This window comes from Choloepus didactylus, chromosome 6 (assembly GCF_015220235.1).
Source record: "Choloepus didactylus isolate mChoDid1 chromosome 6, mChoDid1.pri, whole genome shotgun sequence".
Taxonomy (NCBI): Eukaryota; Metazoa; Chordata; class Mammalia; order Pilosa; family Megalonychidae; genus Choloepus; species Choloepus didactylus.
In genome coordinates, this window is record NC_051312.1 from 126231567 (window position 1) to 126251658 (window position 20092).

The 20092-nt window shown below is 41.3% G+C and overlaps 1 protein-coding gene across 1 annotated transcript in view; it reads right to left on the reverse strand.

The window, feature by feature from the left end:
• Positions 1 to 7016: 7016 nt before the first annotated feature.
• Positions 7017 to 20092, reverse strand: part of RDX (radixin) — a 152276-nt gene continuing 139200 nt past the window's right edge. Inside the window, exons 17-18 of the mRNA XM_037841375.1 lie at positions 10132 to 10409; positions 7017 to 7168 (exon numbers count right to left, since the gene is read on the reverse strand). The gene's annotated coding sequence lies outside the window, so the exon portion shown is untranslated. The remainder of the gene's footprint in view (positions 7169 to 10131; positions 10410 to 20092) is intronic.

Genomic DNA, 20092 nt, shown 5'->3' on the forward strand with positions numbered 1-20092 from the left:
GAGGTAATTTTGAAAGATGATGACTCTTGTGGGCTTTAAAGCAAAGAGCTGTCCTCCACAGTACTACTGTGCCTGGGCCTTGGGGCAAGGGCAGAAATAGCAACAAGGAGTGATGAATGGAGAGAAATGTGGGCTCACATGGAAAATTCTAGTTTCTCACCTCCAGCCATTGACAGAAGGATGGGTGGGGTTGCAACCACCCTGGCTTGGGGAGCAGTGCAGAGTCCTGTTGGGGAGAGGGATGATAGCAGGGCACAGTGCGAGAAGTGCATGAACTTTGGAGCCACAGACCTGGTTGCCCATCTGGTGCCCATCGCCACACTGTATGCCACTGAGCAGGTTCCTTCATCTTGAAACTCAGTTACGTCCTTTATTTAAAAAGGGAATGTTTCTGCCCACATCACAGGGTTGTCAATATAATTAAATTAGATATCCATGTAGAACGTCCAGCACCAGAGCCGGGGGCATAATAGGTGCAGCAAAATAAATTCCTTTCCAGCAAGATTCCTGAACCTTGCCCCCAGTTCTCTCCCTCCCGCTGCACACACAAGGCACCAACCCCTCCATTCACCCCTCTTCATGGATTTCACATTCATCACCTTTCTAGACCCATTGCTCTGGCTCAGGCCTTACTACAGCAACCACTTCCTACCTGGTCTCCTAAAAGTTTCTCCCTCCCTCAAGCCCTCCTTCTGCCTGTGGCTAGGCTCAGTGAACCACCTATGGAAGCACTTCTTAGAAGCCTTGAAAGACCCCACCCTCATCCCCACCCCACTGCCTGTATGATCAAGCCAGACTTTATGATTTGTTACTGTTCTTTAAGAAGGCTATCCAGTTGCACATTTGGTGCCCAACTTTGTAGATTTGCCTTACCTTTCAGTTCTCATCAATCCATGTGCCAGCCATATCAGCCCACATCCCACTCTGATATGGCCGAGGCTTTCCATATTAGCTCCAGCTCTGCGCCTGGACTCGTTCCTCTCCCCCTTCCATTGTGGCAGCCTCCTCTGCAAACCCTGCTCTCCCTGTCACCTTTCTTCAGGCAGGTTTCATCCTACATTGAGTTATATGGTCCTCATTAACTGAGCAACAAATAGCTTGCTGATCATCCTTGCAAAGCAGGGCATCTCTGCTCTATGGGAGGTCCTGTCTCTTTCATGGGCCTTCTGGCAGTTTCTTTAACATGCTATACACCCTCCCATCTCAGGGCACTTTTATTTGTCATCCCCTCCAGGTGTCTACCTGGCTCCTCCTACCACTTCTTCAGATCTCTGCTCAAGTTTCTCCTTCTCAGTGAAGCCTTCCCTGATCCCCATTTATAAAGTGGCAACTCCATCATTTCCTCTCCAAGGTGCCTCATTGTAGATTTTCTCCACAGCATTTATCACTGGGTAGTTCATTTATTGCTTATCTCCTTCTACTAGAATAAAAACCCCATAAAGGCAGGGACTTGATTTATTTGGTTGCTTAGTACATATTTGATGCACAATTGGAGAAGGTTCCTTTGTTGCCACATGCCAGGTGTCAGCCCTACCTGTCCTCCAGGTGTGTCTGGCTCTGCCTTGCTGAACACACTGAGGTGGGGGCGGGACCCACTGTGGTGCAGGTGTGAGTCCTCAGGCTCCTCTACGGCCCTGAGCTACCTGAGTTGGCCCCTCTGCAGTATCCCTACTGCCTGGTCTCCTGGGTAGGTGGGAGGGCAGGGCCTAGAGGAGTTTGGATAATGGGCCTCAGGGCTTGGCTAGAATCAGGCACAGCCCCTTGGTCCTAGTTTTATGATTTGCAGATTTGAAGATAATTCTTAGAGATGGGAACTGACAAAGTCAAGACTCAAGCTGTACGGTCCAGAACTGGATTTCCAAATCCTACCAGGCACCCAAGGCCAAGTCACCACACAGACCAAGATGAGATTTATTAAGGCAGAGTCATTTTAAACCAATTCCACCTTCCCCAGCTGCAGCCTGGGGGAGGAAAGAGAAAAAGCAGCTTTTATTCCCAGACATTGTTAGCTCTGTCTGAACCAGGCCCAGGAAACATCCATTCACCAGACACAGCACAGTCGGTCCTGGATGTGGGGCTCCCTCACGTGGCCACATATACTCTCCGTGCCCCTTCTTGTCCCTCCACAGCAGCCTCCTGTCTCCCCTGTGCCACGAGAAAACAGAGAGAGTAGCTTGCTCCTTTAGCAACTTTCTTGGAGGAAAGTTGCAACTTCCAATTCTACCATGAATTACCACGGAGTGAGGACTACCGAGCACCACGGGGTCCCTGCCCAGTGCCAGGTGAAGTGGGAGGCTTGAGGGCTGGGTGAGGGCAGGGATCCCTTTGATCCTTTCATTCTGTATTCCCAGTGCTGAGAGCAGTGCCTGGGACACTGTGGAGCATTGTAAATATGTGTGGAATGAATGAAGGAATGATCTTATCTAGGCCTGTTCCTCACTGCCACAATCCATCATTTCTCAGAATTTGTAGCAATCTCTTCATTGCTGCCTTCAGGGCATCTTGTGATAACCTTCCCTCAGAGCTGGGTGAGCAGGCCGCTCCAGTAGACGGCACAGGAATAGCCACTGCTGTATTAAATCCAAAAGGAACAGAAAATGGGTTCTGAGCACCTAAGATTTTAGGGAGAAGATATATGAAAATATGTATTTATTTAGGGAGGATATAAATGTTATAGAGGTCAATTAATTATTACACAGGTTTAGATACCAAATCTATTGTGGGGGCTGTTAAATGACTTGTCTAAAATCACAGCAGAAAATGGCAGAGTTGGAATTAGAATTTGAGTCTCATTTCAGGCAATGCTGGGGACAGCCGGACCACAGCAACCAGTCTGCTTGGAAGGACAGGAAGAACGATGACTCACGCCTGCTAACTTGGATCCCTTCACCTCTATTCAGCTCCCACGCCAGAACAAGCAGTGCCAAAGAAACAAGTGAGGTTCAGGCTGCAAGAGGTGGGTATTTATACACTCCTGGGGCCCCCAACTCCTCCCAGAAGCCCAGGGCCCTTGGCCATGTGTGAAGTGAGGAACCCTCCAGAGAAGCCCCAGCCTGGGTTTGCTGTCATCTGTATTTCAGAGGCTGGAAAGAAGATTGTGTATATCGCTCAGTCCCCTAGCATTCTCTCCACTGCCCCATAACCTGCTCACTTCTGTGCTTCATTTCTTCTAGTGTCATGGGGCCCACTCGAGGGGCCACTGCCCACCATGACTGTTTGCCCACATAGCTGCAATCTAGTTGGGCTAACACAAGACCTATCCACCTATAAAACAGCAAAGTTGGACTACTGACATTTTGGGCTAGGTACTCCTTTGTTGTGAGGGGCTGAAAACTGATGATTTTTAGCAGGACCCCTGACCTCTGCCTGCTAGATGTCAGTATCCCACACACACACTTCCAGTCATAACAGTCAAAACTGTCTCCATGCATTTTGTCAACTATCCTCTGGGAGGTAAAATCTCCCCCCACACCCAGTAGAGAATCGCTGGTGTACAAAATATGAATTCTGGAGAATAATGTAGAGGAGAGGGAGCACTGTAAGTGTGCAAGTGCAAAGGTAAGACATGATCTGGCGTTCAAGAATGAGGTGCACCAAATATCCCTCTGCTCCTCCAAAGTTTCCCAGCCCTTTATAGCTAAGAGGGGCCGGCTGACTAGTTTTGACCCATGAAACAGAACAAATGACAAGGATCACTTGTGGGCTGAGGTGGTGACAAGCCCATGTGTGATTCTGCAGTCTCTGTTGCACTGCCATGGGGCCTGAAGAGGCCATGTAAAAACCAGGTCCCCAAGGAGCTGTAGGGAGCAAAATCCTCTGCAAACCCACAGGGCAAGGAATAAGCCTCTGAGATGCAGGTGTGTTTGGGTGTCTAGCCTGTTCTGGCCAAGAGTTAAGCAGATAGGAGGAAAGAAAGCATTTCTGATTGGGGGACAAGCTTGAAGAAAGAACCGGAGAAAGGAAAGTCTGGCTTGCTGACGAGGAGAGAGGAGACTGGAGCTGATGGAACATTGTGTACAGAAGTTGGAAAAAAGTGTTGGGTGGGCAGGGTGCAGTCCTGTGAGGGAGGGCCTAAGAACTGGGTAGGGGACGGCCAGTGGTGTTGCTGGACAAGACTTGGGTAAGTTGCCTGTTGCACTCAATGATCAATCCTGAGACACCAGGATTTCAAAGAGAGAAGGAGCCTTTATTGTGGTTGCGCAAGGCAGGGAGAGCAGAAGGTCAGTACCTCGGATCTGCACCCACACCCTTTCTCCCCTGAACTGGAGAAACTTTGGTTTTGTTTTTTTTTTTTTTTTGAAATTCAAACAAAGGGAGATGGAGATAGTGGCATTGGGATGTTGGGAGATATTGAGTGACTTGTTCAATTGGAAGTGTGTAAGTGCGGGTCCCAGAGGCTGCTCTTTGGGACTGACAGAAGCTGACTGGGGTAAGCATTGGTTACAGTGGGCCCTAAATTGCTTCATTAATATAAGACGAGAAGTAGAGAGGCCAAGCTAAACCAAGCAGGCCATTAGGAACTGACAGAGTCTGGCTGTGGTAATACTTATAGGTTACAGTAGAGTTGTAAATAGTTCAATCCACATAAGATAATAAGTAACGAGGCTAAGCTAAAAGGATGTCAATTGCTTAATTAACACGAGATAATAAGTAAAGAGACTAAGCTAAATGCAACAGGCCATTAAGGACTACTATGAACTGACAAAGTCCAGCTGGGGCATGTATGATAAAATAAAGATTTAACTCTTGACTGTCCAGTTACAAGGTAAAGATTAAGAAGTTACAAAACACAGCATCAGCTATGTTTCTTCATCAAAGAAACAAGTTGAGTTATAACAGTTACAGATATTTGCCTTTAGCTACTTCAACAGGCTAACATCCATCAAAGCTGTCAGTTATTTGTTAATTCTCAATACTTGGCTTCAGTTCTTCCCTTTTATTTGTAAGTTCCTCAATCTTGAGGGATATTTGGGTGATGACCATTCCAGTTTCTTTGTGCTGACAAGGGACACCAGATTTAGGTGTACGAAGAATGGAATTTTTATGATTCTAGTTGAATATATTGTTTTATAGCAAGTTTCAGCTTGAGTGCTGGTTGGAGGATTAATTCCTTTTTTGTCATCTTGTTCTTATAGTGCTGAGAAAAAAAGTAAAGACAGGTTTTAAAGAGTATACTTATAACGATTATGAATAATAGTATTAAGCCTATTTGTAGTATAGAGTGGTACCATGATCTGATTCCTGAAGGAAGCCAACTGAATAGATCAAATATATCAAAGCAGGGAAGACTAGTGCCTATTGCATTGACTTGATTTGTCATATGATTTAGTACTGTGATGGTTTGGAGGTTTTATGGACCCCAGAAAAGATCATGTTCTTACAGTGAATCTATTTCTGCAGGTATAGACCTATTGTAATGGGACCTTTCGATAGGTTATTTCAGTTGAGGTGTGTCCAAGTGGGTCTTAATCCTCTTACTGGAGCCCTTTATAAGAATAAAATAGAAAATACAAAAGCTGAGAGAGACTGAAAGAGAGGAAACCACTGAAGCTAGAAGCAATGAGATCCAGGAGAGAAGGGAGAGACCAGCAGACAGTAGACACCACATGCCCATCTCACAGAAGAGTCCAGATATCATCTGATGATGCCTTGATTTGGACATTTCCACAGCCTCAGAACTGTAAGCATGTAAGTTAATAAATCCCTATTGTAAAAGCCAACCCATTTATGGTCTATTGCATTTCAGCAACTTTAGCAGACTAAAACAAGTACCTGAGTTATTTTCCAGATGACTCTGAAAATGTAAGTGCAGCATTCAGTACTTACGGTACAGATTTCCCCTTGGGATGCTGTTAGGGTATCTAAAGCCATTCAATTTTGAAATAAGTTTTACAATAAGGCCAACTCAATATTTAAAGGGATATACTGTTTAAACTATTATTTAAAGTATGTGCGTAAACATATTTAAAGCTTCTATTCTATGTATAACATCATCTATACCCAATGAAGGTTAAAATATAGTAGCTATGTGATTGTAGCAGTGAAATATTGATCAGGCCCTTTAGGCTTTTAATAATAAGTTAGCTGCTGCTGATAAGGTTTTATGTCTACTTCTTTGGGCCCAGGGTAGGCCTAAAGTACATCAGCCTGTCCAGCCTGCGATAACCAAGGCCATAAAGGTGCCACATATCCACTGGGTTCCATTAGGAACAACTTAATACCACCTGGTCTGTTATACCAATCTGTTCCAAACCACTTATTCACTTTTAAAACTATAGCTGGGGTCACATTGCTCCTTTAGTAACTATCCCATATGTCTTGGGTTATGTGAGTTATGTCGTTGTGAATGGTTTCTCTGTTCCTAGCAAAGAGGGGCTGTTTCACTTGGTTGTCCATGTCCTGGCGTTAACTATACTACATCATCCCAAAGTTGTAAATGTCCTTCCTTTTCTCTAGTGGTAAAATGCTCTTCCTGATTGTCTAATTGGTTTGCATATTGGAAGACTTTTTCTAGAGTTATAAGAGAAGGAAGTTTGGTGCCCAGGGGATTCTGAATCAATTGGCCATTTCTTGCGATCAGCATTTGTAATGTTTATAGTAATTAAGACCTTGTTTTGTTCTTGTTCCTTTTTGATGAATTTTCTTAGTTCTTTCCAATCAGTTCCCTGGAGGGGTGATATCCACCAGGGTAGCTCAGAGACACTAGATACAAGCAGTTGACCACATAGCCAACAATCTGATTCACAGAACTAACATAAGAGTGTGCCCATTGTAAAAAGACATTAATAGTTTCTTGGGATATATTGCAATAGGGATGTAGAATGAATATATATTGCCACAAATACATTTTGTAATTATAATTTTGAAATTTGTGATCAGTTAACTATCATTGTAAATATGTCTACTGACTACAAGTGAATGTGTTCCATCCTTACGTAACATATACATAACAATATTTTAAATAGAATTAATAACCAAGCAAGAACAAATGCTATAATGTGTGGAATTTTAGATTTGTTAACAGTTTTCATTTATCTGCTCTTTCGAAGATACATTTCAAGTCTTTAAGGGGTTCCCATCAATAGTTGACTACAGTGGTTCATCAGATGCTTCCCTCTCTCGGGTGTTTCTGGCAATCTGGTTTTCAGTGATCGCCCAGTAAAAAGGTCTAGAAGGAAGAGATAGATGGATTAGGGGGTATTAATTTTATTCTAGAATGATATATCCATGGTTTTACTTCCATAAATTTAACAGAAGAGTGGGATAGTTAGTAGGATTTCATATGGACCTTCCCACTTTGGTTCTAATTGGTCTGTTGGATGTTGATGTTTCCATTTCTTCAGAAGAACCTAGTTCCCTGGCTTAAAACAATGTAAAGGGACATGTGTAGTTCTGTAGTACAATTCAATATTTGTGAATTGCTTCTATTGTAGCTCCCGATGACAGAATAGATTTTATTGTTTCTAACTCTTGGACTTGTTCAGTCCTGGAATTCACCTTGATTTAGGAATGGCCTCCTCCATACCATCTCAAAGGGGCTCAAAAGGAACCTGCTGCTGGGTGCTATTCTTACCCACATTAAAGCTACTGGAAACACCTTAACCCATGAAAAATTTGTTTCTTGACAGAGCTTAGCAAATTGTCTTTTTTAATGTATAATTCATTTTCTGTTTTCCCAGTAGACTGGGGCCTCCCAGATGCATGTAGCTTCCAGTGTATATCTGAAGCTCCTGATAGTTGTGAAATTTTTGAAATAAAGGCTCTTCCACTGTCATTTTGTATTGAAAATTGGAGTCCAAATTGTGAGATTATTTCCTTCAGGAGTGCCTTGGCAACTTCTGTAGCTTGCTCTGTCCTGCAAGGGAAGGCTTTTACCCATCCCGTAAATGTATCTACAAAAACAAGATATTTATGGTTTCCACAAACTTTTGGCATGACCGCAGTCTATTTGCCAGTCCTCACCTGGAGTAACACCTCTTGCTTGCACTCTTTTTGTAGGGGGCGGAATCCCGGTTTTCAGATTGTTTTTAGCACAAGTTAATCAACCTTGAGTCACTTTTTAAAGAATCTTTTACATTTGTGGTCCCATTATGTAGTTGTTTTAGCCACTGATATGTAGCATCTCTCCCATAATGGGTATCTGATGTAAGTAAGTGAGGACCGAGTTCATTGAATGGAAATTAGGTTAATAATTAGCATCTGTATCTTCTAAAGCAAAGCCCTATTCAGTTGCTTTGAGTAAGGGTAAGCTGAGTAGTGGGGGTTAAAACTTTTTAATTTTATATCCACTATAAGGGAAAGAACTAATGATGATTCCGGAACTTTTGATTTGGCTTCTGCTTTCGCTTCTAAATCTGCCTTTTGATTTCCCTTGATGTACTCTATTTCCCCTTTTTGATGAATGGAGTAATGCATTATCACTTCTTCTTTAGGTAGCATTATACCTTTTAGTAAGGCTGGAATTATGTCTGCATGTTTGATTTCTTCTAGATGTTAAAAGTCCTCTTTTAACATGTCCTTCTAAATGGCTCCATAAGCATGAACTATATTAAAGGCAAATTTAGGATCATTATATATTACCTGTCACCCTTCTAAGTGTAAGGCTCTGGTAAATGCAGTAAGTTCTGCCCACTGTGCTGATGTACTTGGTCATAGTGCTCCACTTTTCTAATACTGCCTGAAGAGTTCCCACTGCATATCCTGCCTTCTGAAGGCCTTGGTCCATGAAGCTGCTTCCATCAGTGTGCATTTCTATATTGGGATGCTCTACAGGTTGATCAGTTAAGTCTGGCCTGCTGGAATAGACTTCAATTATTTGTATACAATCATGTATGGTTCCCATTCGCTACTTTGGAGTAGAGTGGCTGGATTTAAACTGGAAGAGGTCTTTAAAATAACATTTGGATTTTCTATTGAAATAGCTTGGTATTTACATAATCTGCCAGTAGTGAGCCAATGTCCACCATTTTGTTCTAATAAGGGTAGCATCTATGGATATGTGTATGATGGCAGGTTGTCCCAGGGAGAATTTTTTGTCCAATTACAAGGTAAAGATTATACAATTGCAAAACATAGCATCAACATCAAAGAAACAAGTTGAGTTTTAACAGTTATCTATATTTGCCTCTAGCTACTTCAAAAGGCTTATATGCATCAAGGCTGTCAGTTGTTAATTCTCAATAGTCAGTTTCAATGTGGATGGAAACAAGTGGGCTAAAGTGATTTCTAAGAATTTAGTAGTTGAAAAAAAACAGACTTTAGGACTAAAGAATGCATGCTGAATGGCTTCATTTAAATAAAATACAAAACAGCTCAAACTTATCTATCCAGTTAGAATTCAGGATAGTGCTTAAGCATGAGGGTGGCTTCTGGGAGTTAAATGTTCTGTTTCTGGTTTTGGTGCTGATTTCACTGGTTTTGCTGATGTAGTTTGTGAAGATTCAACAAGTTGTTCACTAATATGTGCAAATTTCTATATTTTATATTTTAATGAATTCAAAAAGCTCCAATTAAACATTTGTGCACAGTGCTGCATAAAGTTTTATCAAAGAACTGCTCATGTCTCTTAGATTCTGTTTTAAAATCAGCATTTCAGGGCTGATGGTGTAATGCTGGCATTGATTCATCCTGTGTTCTGTTGAGAGCAGAAATAAATGAGTAAAATCCATAACCATTTGCTTTTCCCCATGGCCGTGGGCTAGAAGAGGATATTGATTTGTACGAGTTACTCATACTGACCAAAGAATGTTTGCCAGTCCCAGTTTAGCAAAGGATGCTTGGCTGACTCAGCTAGCCTTGAGGACATTCAGTTCTTCTAGAGCTTGAAGGGACCAATAAATAGCACTCTCTCAGCCAAGTGCTTCCGTGGGTGTGCAAATGTAGCCAGTAGCCTCAGCCTCACCTGGAACTTGTTAGAACTCACATCCTTGAGCCTGCCCCTGCCAAATCAGAAACTCTGGGGGTGGGACCCAGCAATCTGCATTTTAACAAGCCCTCCAAGTGATTCTGATCTGAAATACATCACAACTGGAGAACTCCAGTGCCTAAATCAATTGAGAAATATGGGAAAAGCATAAGCAGATGAAGGCCTTTATCACTGATAAAGCTAGTACTAGAGAATGTGGCATATACCTATGGCGAGTGGTTTCAAGTGCTGCAGAAGCCATCCATCGAGATCCTTTAAGCAGGTAATTAAACCTTTCCACATGACTCCAGTCCTGTTTGGGGGCGGGCAGACATCTGACATCTGTCAATGACAGTCATCAGGAAGCATTCCAAGGGAAGGTCGTGGTGGAATAGGGAGAGACGGGGCTCACTCCTCTCCTGAAAATAGCTAGAGGACAACAGGCAAAAACTGTCTGAAGGAGCAGTTCTGAGGATCTGGAGACCAGCGGATTGCAGTGCAGCATCTGGGGAAGAACAGGATGAAGACTCAACTGTGGTGAGTGATTCGCTCATCTGCAGAACCTGGCGCCGCACCACACCCCACCCTCTAGGCAAGCAGCTTCCTGTCAGTCAGGTCCCTGCCTGGAGGCTGCTGTGGGCAGCTGCCAACTGGGAGAGCAGGGAAAGCCATCTTCCCTGGGAACAGAGGGATACAAGGCAAAGTTCTGAGCCAGTTATTCTTCGGCGAATTTGGACCACTGGGTCCCACAGCCTTGGCTCTTTCCAGACAGGTGCCCACTCGGCCAATGTTCCAACCTGCATCAGAAAGTGGAGCAGACAAGACTAAAAATACCCTGTGTAGTGCTGTGAGGAAGAGGTTTCTGAAGAGTGCCAGCCGCTGGGCAGGCTGGAAAAGTGCAGTTTTGGGAAGCTGCTTTCCTGACCCACCCCCAGCATGGGACTCTGGCCCTGTTTTGGCTGGGAAATTTAACATTAATCCAATCAACAACAAAATCCTAGGCAACAGAGGGAATAAGACCTTCAGAATTATCCCATCAACATAATCAAATGCCCAGGTACCAGGAAAAAATTACAAGCCATAGCAAGAAACAAGAAGATATGGCCCGAAGGAGCAAATTAAAAAGTTGGAGGAGATAGCAGAATGTGAACAACTAATTAAAGATGTTCAAACAAATATCCCAAACTAGTTCAAGAAGATAAAGGATATTAGGCCGAAACTGGGTGAGCAAAGAAAAGAATATGAAAACATGCAAAGAAAAATAACAGAACTTATGGGAATGAAAGGCACAATAGATGAGATTTAAAATATGCTAGGGGCATACAACAGCAGATTTGAACAGACACAAGAAAGGACAAGAAACCTAGAAGACAGAACATCCAAAATCAAACAGAAAACAATGGGCAATTTTGAGCTGGGTCTCAGGGAACTGGATGACAGCACAAAGCACACAAACATAGGCATCATGGGTATCCTAGAAGGAGAAGAGATGGGAAAAGGGACAGAAAGAATATTCAAAGAAATAATGGCTAAAAATTTCCCAAATCTTAGGAAAGACATGAATGTACATGTTCAAGAAGCACAACGTACTCCAGAGTAAATCCAAATAAACCCACATACTAACCAGAATGTCGACTACCAAAAAATAGAGATAATTCTGAAAGCAAGTGAAAAGTGATTTGTTTACATACAAGGGAACTGCTATAAGGTAAAGTACCAATTTCTCATCAGAATCTATGATGGCAAGAAGGCAGTGGTATGATATATTTAAGGTACCGAAAGAGAAAAACTGTCCTTCAATAATGAGGCGGATCCAAGATGGCAGATGAAGAGAGACAGCAAAATACTTCTCTGTGAAAAACACTAGATAAAGTGCTCCAGAAAACCAGTTCCAGGGTTGTACTGGCTGGACAAGGTCCACTACATCGACAGTGACTGTGCACTTGGTGAAACCAAGAGTCTGCATTTGGAATAGAGTGAGCAACTGTGAGGCAGTGGGGAGAAACCTGGGACTGGCATGTGGCGGCGGGTTAGTTTAAAAACCCAGAAACGGCTGCAGATCTGGCAGTGAGAGCCACAAATTCGAGCACAGTGGGGAGTGCCTTCCACGTCCCGGGCACCCACCTCAGTATCTGGCGTGGATGACAGCCTTTCGCATACTGCAGCTAATTGTCCTGGAGCTAGAAATGGCCCATGGCAGCAGGCGGAGGTCCACAGAAGTGGGAAATTTCCATGCCCTGTACAGCCATATTTTCAGCAGGTTGGAAGACACCCTTCTGCAGCACTGCGGCAGAGAGCGTCCCTTGGGGATTCAGTGCACCTGTGACATTGCACATTCTTCCTCTGCGGTAGCCCACGGAGTACACAGCTTAGTGGCAGGGTCCTGCACAGAAGTCCCAACGGCCCTACACCAATCCCAGGGACTGGTAGGCCCGCAGCAGAGAGAGACTGGGGAATCTGAGCTGAAGGGTTGGACTCATGAAACAGCTTTAAGACTCTGGTAATGGCTGGGAGTTCTGAGTCTTAAAGCCATCTCCCCTGCGTAACTGTACAGGGCATACCCCCCACCCTCAGGGCTGGCTGCCCCAACTGCACACAGAAAGTTGGTGCACTAATTGGACCTCCACAAGGTTTGGACCCCCACTCACCACATAGATGAAGCTGGGGAGAACTGGCTTGAGGGTTATAGGTGGCTTGGGGGCACCATCTGCTGGTAAGTCAGGGAAAGTGCACTCCACCAAACTGTACCTCCGACGAATTAAAGATAATTGTTCAAACAGGCCTGCATATCCTAAAAGAACTCTATCAAGGTAAGCAAATGCCAAGAGGCCAAAAACAACAAATTTTAAAGCATATGAAGAAACCAGAAGATATGGATAACCCAAACACACAAATCAAAAAAATCAGAGGAGACACAGTATTTGGAGCAATTAATCAAAGAAGTAATCACAAACAACATCATGGCATAGGATATAAAGGATATGAAGAAGACCCTAAAAGAACATAAAGAAAAATATGCAGGAGTAAATTAAAAAATAGACATCTTATGGAAATAAAAGAAACTGTTGATCAATTTAAAAAGATCTTGGAAACCCATAGCAGCACATTAGATGAACTCTAAGAATGAGTTGGCGAACTTGAAGAAAACATTCTGGAGGGTGAAAGTATAAAAGAAAGAATGGAGAAAAAATCGGAAAATTTGAAATGGACTGCAGGGATATGATGGACAACACAAAGCACAGAAATATAAGAATCATTGGTGTTCCAGAAGGGAAGGAGTAGGGTAAAGGTCTAGGAAGAGTATTCAAAGACATTGTTGGGGAAAACTTCCCAACCCCTCTAAACAACATACATACACAAATCATAGACGCCCAATGAACTCCAAACAGAATAAATCCCAATACACCCACTCCGAGACATATTCTGATCAGGTTGTCCAGTGCTGAAGAGAAGGAGCAAGTTCTGAAAGCAGCAAGAGAGAAGAAATTCACGACATACAAAGGAAACAAGACTTATTGACTACTCAGCAGACACCATGGAGGCAAGAAGGCAGTGGTGTGACATATTTAAAATTCCGAGAGAGAAAATTCGCCAATAATTCTTTATTCAGCAAAGCTCTCGTTCAAATTTGAGGGAGAGCTTAAAATTTTCACAAACAAATGCTGAGAGAATTTGCCAACAGGAGACCTGCCCTACAAGAGATTCTAAAGAGTTTTAGTAAGGGTATGTTAAAGAGAGAGAAGGAAAAATATATCTGACAAATAAAAACCAAAAGATAGGATGGCTAATTCAAGAAATGCCTTCACAGTAATAACACTGAATGTGACTGGATTAAACTCAATTAAAAGATACAGATTGGCAGACTGGATTAAAAAATATGAACCATCAATATGCTGCTTACAGGAGACTCATCTTAGACCCAGAGACACAAAAAACTCAAAGTCAAGGGATGGAAATAAATATTCCATGCAAGCTACAGCCAAAAGAAAGCAGGAATAGCAATATTAATCTCAGATAAAATAAATAGACTATAAATGCAAGGCTGTTATGAGACAAAGAAATTCACTATATACTAACAAAAGGGACAGTTTAACAAGAAATAATCATAAATGTCTATGCACCCAATCAAGGTGCCCCAAAGTACATGAGACAAACAATGGTAAAACTGAAAGAAGTGAGGAGGGGAAGATGGTTAGTTCCCCTGGAACAACTAATAAACAACCAGGAACAACTAGTAAATAATCTGGAATAACTGCTGGGGGACAAATGTGACTATCCACACATCATACACCAGCCTGGATTGGGAGGAACACCCAAGATCACAGCATAAAATCTGTAAGTAAAAACTGTGGACCCGAGCCAAGAAATCCTCCCCCATGGCAGCCTGAATTGCAAAGCCTCGCTGTGCTAGAGAGCAGCACTCTTTGAACAAGCGAATATACCTCAGCCCAGCTCCAACTGAGGTTTTAATTAACAAATGTTGACTGCTCAATACAACCTGCGAATCTTCAATAAGCAGACAGAGACTTTTGGTGATGACTGACCTTGGAGAGCTGGAGGCCCTCTCTGGGAGGGAGGAGGAGCCCAGAGGATCGGATACTATTTCTGGTGGATGGGTGCAACTGAGGGTGGCCGCAGACTGGCCCTGAAGGGAGGGCTTTCTGTCCCTTTTTCAGCTCAGTGGAGAAAACCTCAGCCAATTTCAGTTCCCAGCACACTGACACAGACAAGGGTGGTGATAGCAGAGTCAGAGACTATTCAAATGCAAATGATATCTCTCCAGGGGTGTATTTTCCCTAAGAGGAAAGAGGTGGTGCCAAGCTCTACTACCTGCCTTCCATTCAGAACCAGGCCCCAGAGCCTGGGGGAAAAAAGCCATGGGCCACACCTCCTTACACCAGTCTGGAGCTAAAGGCTGACAGGCACCACCTGCTGGGCAGAAAAGCACAGTGGCTTGAGGCCTCAAAGGGTGCATCAATCTTCTAAGACACACCCTCAGGGAGACTGATACTATTGCCTCCTTCTGAGATCTGAGCCAGTTCTGGTCTGGAAAAACCTGATTGGGGTAACCAAGGAAATCAGATGCCTAGACAACAGAAAACTACAACCTACACTAAGAGAAACAAAGTTATGCCCCAGTCAAAGGAACAAACTTATACTTCAACTGAGATACAGGAATTGAAACAACTAATGCTAAATCAATTAAAAAAGGCTTAGGGAAGATACAGCAAAAGAGATGATGTATATAATGAAAACACTGGGTGTACATAAGGTAGGAACTGAAAGTTCAAAAAAACAACTGGCAGAGTTTATGGAAATGAAAGGTGCAACACAAGAGATGAAAGACACAATAGAGACATACAACAGCAGATCTCAAGAGGCAGAAGAAAACAATCAGGAACTGGAGAACAAGACACCTGAAAGCCTACACACAAAAGAAGAGATAGAGAAAAGAATTGAAAAATATGAGCAACATCTTTGGGAACTGAATGACAACACAAAATGCAGGAATGTGCACATCATGGGTTCCCCAAAGGAGAAGAGAAGGGAAAAGGGGCAGAAACAATAGAGAAAATAATCAATGAAAATTCCCCATCTCTTATGAAAGACATAAAATTACAGATCCAAGAAGTGCAGCATACCCCAAACAGAATGGATCTGAATAGGCCTATGCCAAGACACTGAATAAATAATCAGCTTGTCAAAGACAGAAAGAGAATCCTGAAAGTAGGAAAAGCGATCCATCATATACAAGGGAAGCTTGATAAAACTATGTGCAGATTTCTCAGTAGAAACCATGGAGGCAAGAAGGAAGTGGGGTGATATAGTTAAGATACTGAAAGAGAAAAACCACCAACCAAGAATCCTATGTCCAGCAAAACTGTCTTTCAAATATGAGGGAAAGTTTAAAATATTCTCTGACAGACAGACAATGACAGTTTGTGAACAAGATGCCTGCTCTATAGGAAACACTAAAGGGAGCACTGCAGACAGAAAGGAAGAGACAGGAGTGAGAGGTCTGGAACACAATTTTGGTAGATAATAGCACAGCAATGTAAGTACACTGAACAAAGATGACTGTGAGCATCGTTGAAAGAGGAAGGTTAGGACCATGTGAGACACCAGAAGGAAAGAGGAAAGATAAAGACTGGGACTGTATCACTCAGTGAAACCTAGGGTGTGCAACGATTGTAATAAAAGATACAAATATGTTTTTACATGAGGTAGAACAAATGAATGCCAACATTGCAAAGTGTTAAAAATAGGGTGGCATCGGAGGAAAAATACAATCAATGCAAATTAGAAACTATAATTAACATAAACATTGTATTATGCTTCCTTCAGTGTAACAAAGGCAATATACCAAAGCTAAATGCATATGGGGGTAAGGGGGATATAGGGGAGGAGTATGGGACTCTTGGCATTGGGGATGTTGTCTGTTTATTCTACTTTGGTTTAATGCTAGCTTTCCTTTTATTGCTTCCTAGCTGTCATGTTTTTTTTTCTCTGGTCTCTCTGCCTTCTTTGACTCATCCTCCCTCTTTGTGGAAGAAATGGAGATGTCCTTATATAGATAGCAGTGATGGTGGGGAATACATAAATACGTGACTATACAGGGAACCATCAATTGTTTACTTAGAATGGGATGTATGGCGTGTGAATGAAACAGTCTTAAAAAAAATGGGTTGATGAAGAAATCTTGAGGGCACTATATTGCATGAAATAAGACAGACACATAAGGACAAATATTGCAGTTCTCGTTGATATGAACTAGTTATAACATGTAAACTTACAGACATGAAATATAAGGATATAGAACAGGGCTAAAGAATGGGGAGCGGTTGCTTATTATGAGCAGAGCGTTCAACTAGGGTGAATTTAAATGTTTGGAAGTGGACAGAGGTGATGGTAGCACATTGTGAGAATAACTAACAGTGCTGAATGGTCTGTGAATGTGGTGGAAAGGGGAAGCTCAGAGTCACGTATGTCACCATAAGGAAAGTTGGAGGTTAAAGATGGGAATGTATAAAACAATTAATCTTGTGGTAGACAATGTCCATGATTAACTGGACAAATACTAGAAATCTCTCTCATGAACTAGAGTAAATGTATGATACTATAACTAGAAGTTAATAATAGAGGGGCATATAGGAAAAAATATATACCTATTTCAAACTATATACTACAGTTAGTATTTTAACATTCTTTCATCAACAGTAACAAACGTACTATACAATACTGTAATTCAGTAATGGAGGGGGGATGGTTAGGGGTATGGGAGGATTTGAGTTTTCTTCTTTTGTCTTTATTTCTTTTCTGGAGTAATGAAAATGTTCTAAAAGTTGAAAAAAAATTAAAAAAGGTTGAAATGGAAAAAACTGAAGGAAGCAATAGATGTTTCCACAGTAATTATGGGAGACTTCAAAATACATCACTCTCTCTTATAGATAGATCAACCAGACAGAAGACCAATAAGGAAACTGAAAACCTAAACAATCTGATAAATGAATTTGAATTCACATACATATATAGACTATTACATCCCAAATCACCAGGATACACATTCTTCTCTAGTGCTCACAGAACTTTCTCCAGAATAGATCATATGTTGGGCCATAAAACAAGCCTCAATAAATTTAAAAAGATTCAAAGTATTTAAAGCACAGTCTCTGATCACAATTCAATACAATTAGAAGTAATAACCATCAGAGATTTAGAACATTCACAAATATCTGGAGGTTAAACAACACACTTCTAAATAATCAGTGGGTTAAAGAATAAATAGCAAGAGACATTGCTAAATATATAGAGACGAATGAAAACAAGAGTGCAAAATAGCAAAATTTATGGGATGCAGTGTTATAGCTCTAAATGCATACACTGAAAAGGAAGAAAGAGCTAAAATCAAAGAACTAAATGAACAACTGATGAAGCTAGAAAATAAACTGCAAACTAATCCTAAACCAAGTAGATGAAAAGAAATTAACAAGAATTAAAGCAGAAATAAATGACATAGAGAAAAACACAATAGAGAGAATAGGTAAAATCAAAAGTTGGTTCTTTGAGAAAATCAACAAGATTGACAAGCCCCTAGCTAGACTGACAAAATCAAAAAGAGAGAAGACTCAAATAAACAAAATAATAAATGAGAGAGGCAACATTACTGCGGATCCCAAAGAAATATAAAAAATTGTAAGAGGATACACCAACAAACTAGATAATGAAGAGGAAATGGACAATTTCCTGGAAACACATGAACAACCTAGACCAGAGAAGAAACAGAAGACCTCAACAAACCAATCACAAGCCAAGAGATCTAGTCATCAAAAGAACTAACACCAATCTTACTTAAACTCTTTCAAAACAGTGAAGAAAATGGAACACTACCTTACTCATTTTATGAAGCTAACATCAATCTAATACCAAAACCAGTAAAGATGCTACAAGAAAGGAAAACTACAGGCCATTCTCCCTAATGAATATAGATGCAAAAATTCTCAACAGAATACCGGCAAATCGAATCCAAAGACACATAAAAAAAATTATATACCATGACCAAGTGGGGTTCATTTCAGGCATGCAAGGATGGTTCAACATAAGAAAATCAATCAATGTAATACAGCACACTAACAAACAAATCAAAAGGGAAAAATCAAATTATCATATCCATAGACGCTGAAAAAGCATTTGGCAAAATCCAGCATCCTTTTTTGATAAAAACACTTCAAAAAGTAGGAATTGAAGGAAACGTCCTCAATATGATAAAGGGAATATATGAAAAACCCACAGCCAGCATAGTACTCATTGGCAAGAGACTGAAAGCCCTCCCTCTAAGATCAGGAATGAGACAAGGATGCCCACTGTCACCACTGTTACTCAACATCATGCTAGAAGTGCTAGCCAGAGCAATCCAGCAAGACAAAGAAATAAAAGGCATCCAAATTCGAAAAGAAGTAAAACTGTCATTATTTGCAGATGATATGATCTTATATCTGGAGAACCCTGAGAAATCGACGACACAGCTACTTGAGCTAATAAGCAAATTTAGCAAAGTAGCAGGATACAAGATTAATGCACATAAGTCAGTAATGTTCCTATACACTAGAAATGACCTAACTGAAGAGACACTCAAGAAAAGATTCCATTCTCAATAGCAACTAAAAAATTCAAGTACCTAGGAATAAACTTAACCAAGGATGTAAGAGACCTATACATAGAAAACTACATAACTTTATTAAAAGAAATAGAAGGGGACCTAAAAAGATGGAAAAATATTCCATGTTCATGGATAAGAAGTCTAAACGTCATTAAGATGTCAATTCTACCCAAACTAATCTACAGATTCAATGAAATTCCTATCAAAATTCCAGCAACCTACTTTGCATACTTCGAAAAGCTAGTTAACAAATTTATTTGGAAGGGAAAGATGCCTTGAATTGCTAAATACACTCCCTGCCTTTGAAGCTTATTATAAAGCCACAGTAGTCAAAAACAGCATGGTACAGGCACAAAGATAGACATATCAATCAATGGAATCAAACTGAGAATTCAGAGATAAACCTCCAGATCTACAGTCGACTGATCTTTGATAAGGCCCCCCAAACCACTAATCTGGGACGTAACAGTCTATTCAACAAATGGAGCTGGGAGACCTGGATATCCAAATCCAAAAGAATGTAAGAGGACCCCTACCACACACCCTACACAAAAATTACCTCAAAATGGATTAAAGACCTCAATATAAGTGACAGTACCATAAAACCTCCTAGAAGATAATGTAGGGAAACATCTCCAAAACTTAATATTAGGAGGTCACTTCTTAGACTTTACACCCAAAGCATAAGCAATGAAAGAAAAAATAAATAGGAACTCCTCTAAATCAAAAGCTTCTGTACCTCAAAGGAATTTGTCAAAAAAAGGTGAAGAGGCAGCCAATGCAATGGGAGAAATTATTTGCAAACCTTGTATCTGATAAGAGACTTCTATCTTGCATGTATAAAGAAATCCTACAACTCAACAACAATAGTACAAAGATCCCAATTATAAAATGGGCAAAAGATATGAAAAGACATTTTTCTGAAGAGGAAATACAAATGGTCAGAAAAAAAAAAAACCATGAAAAAATGTTCACCTTCACTAAGCTATACCAAGTTATGAGGGAGATGCAAATTAAGACCACAATGAGAT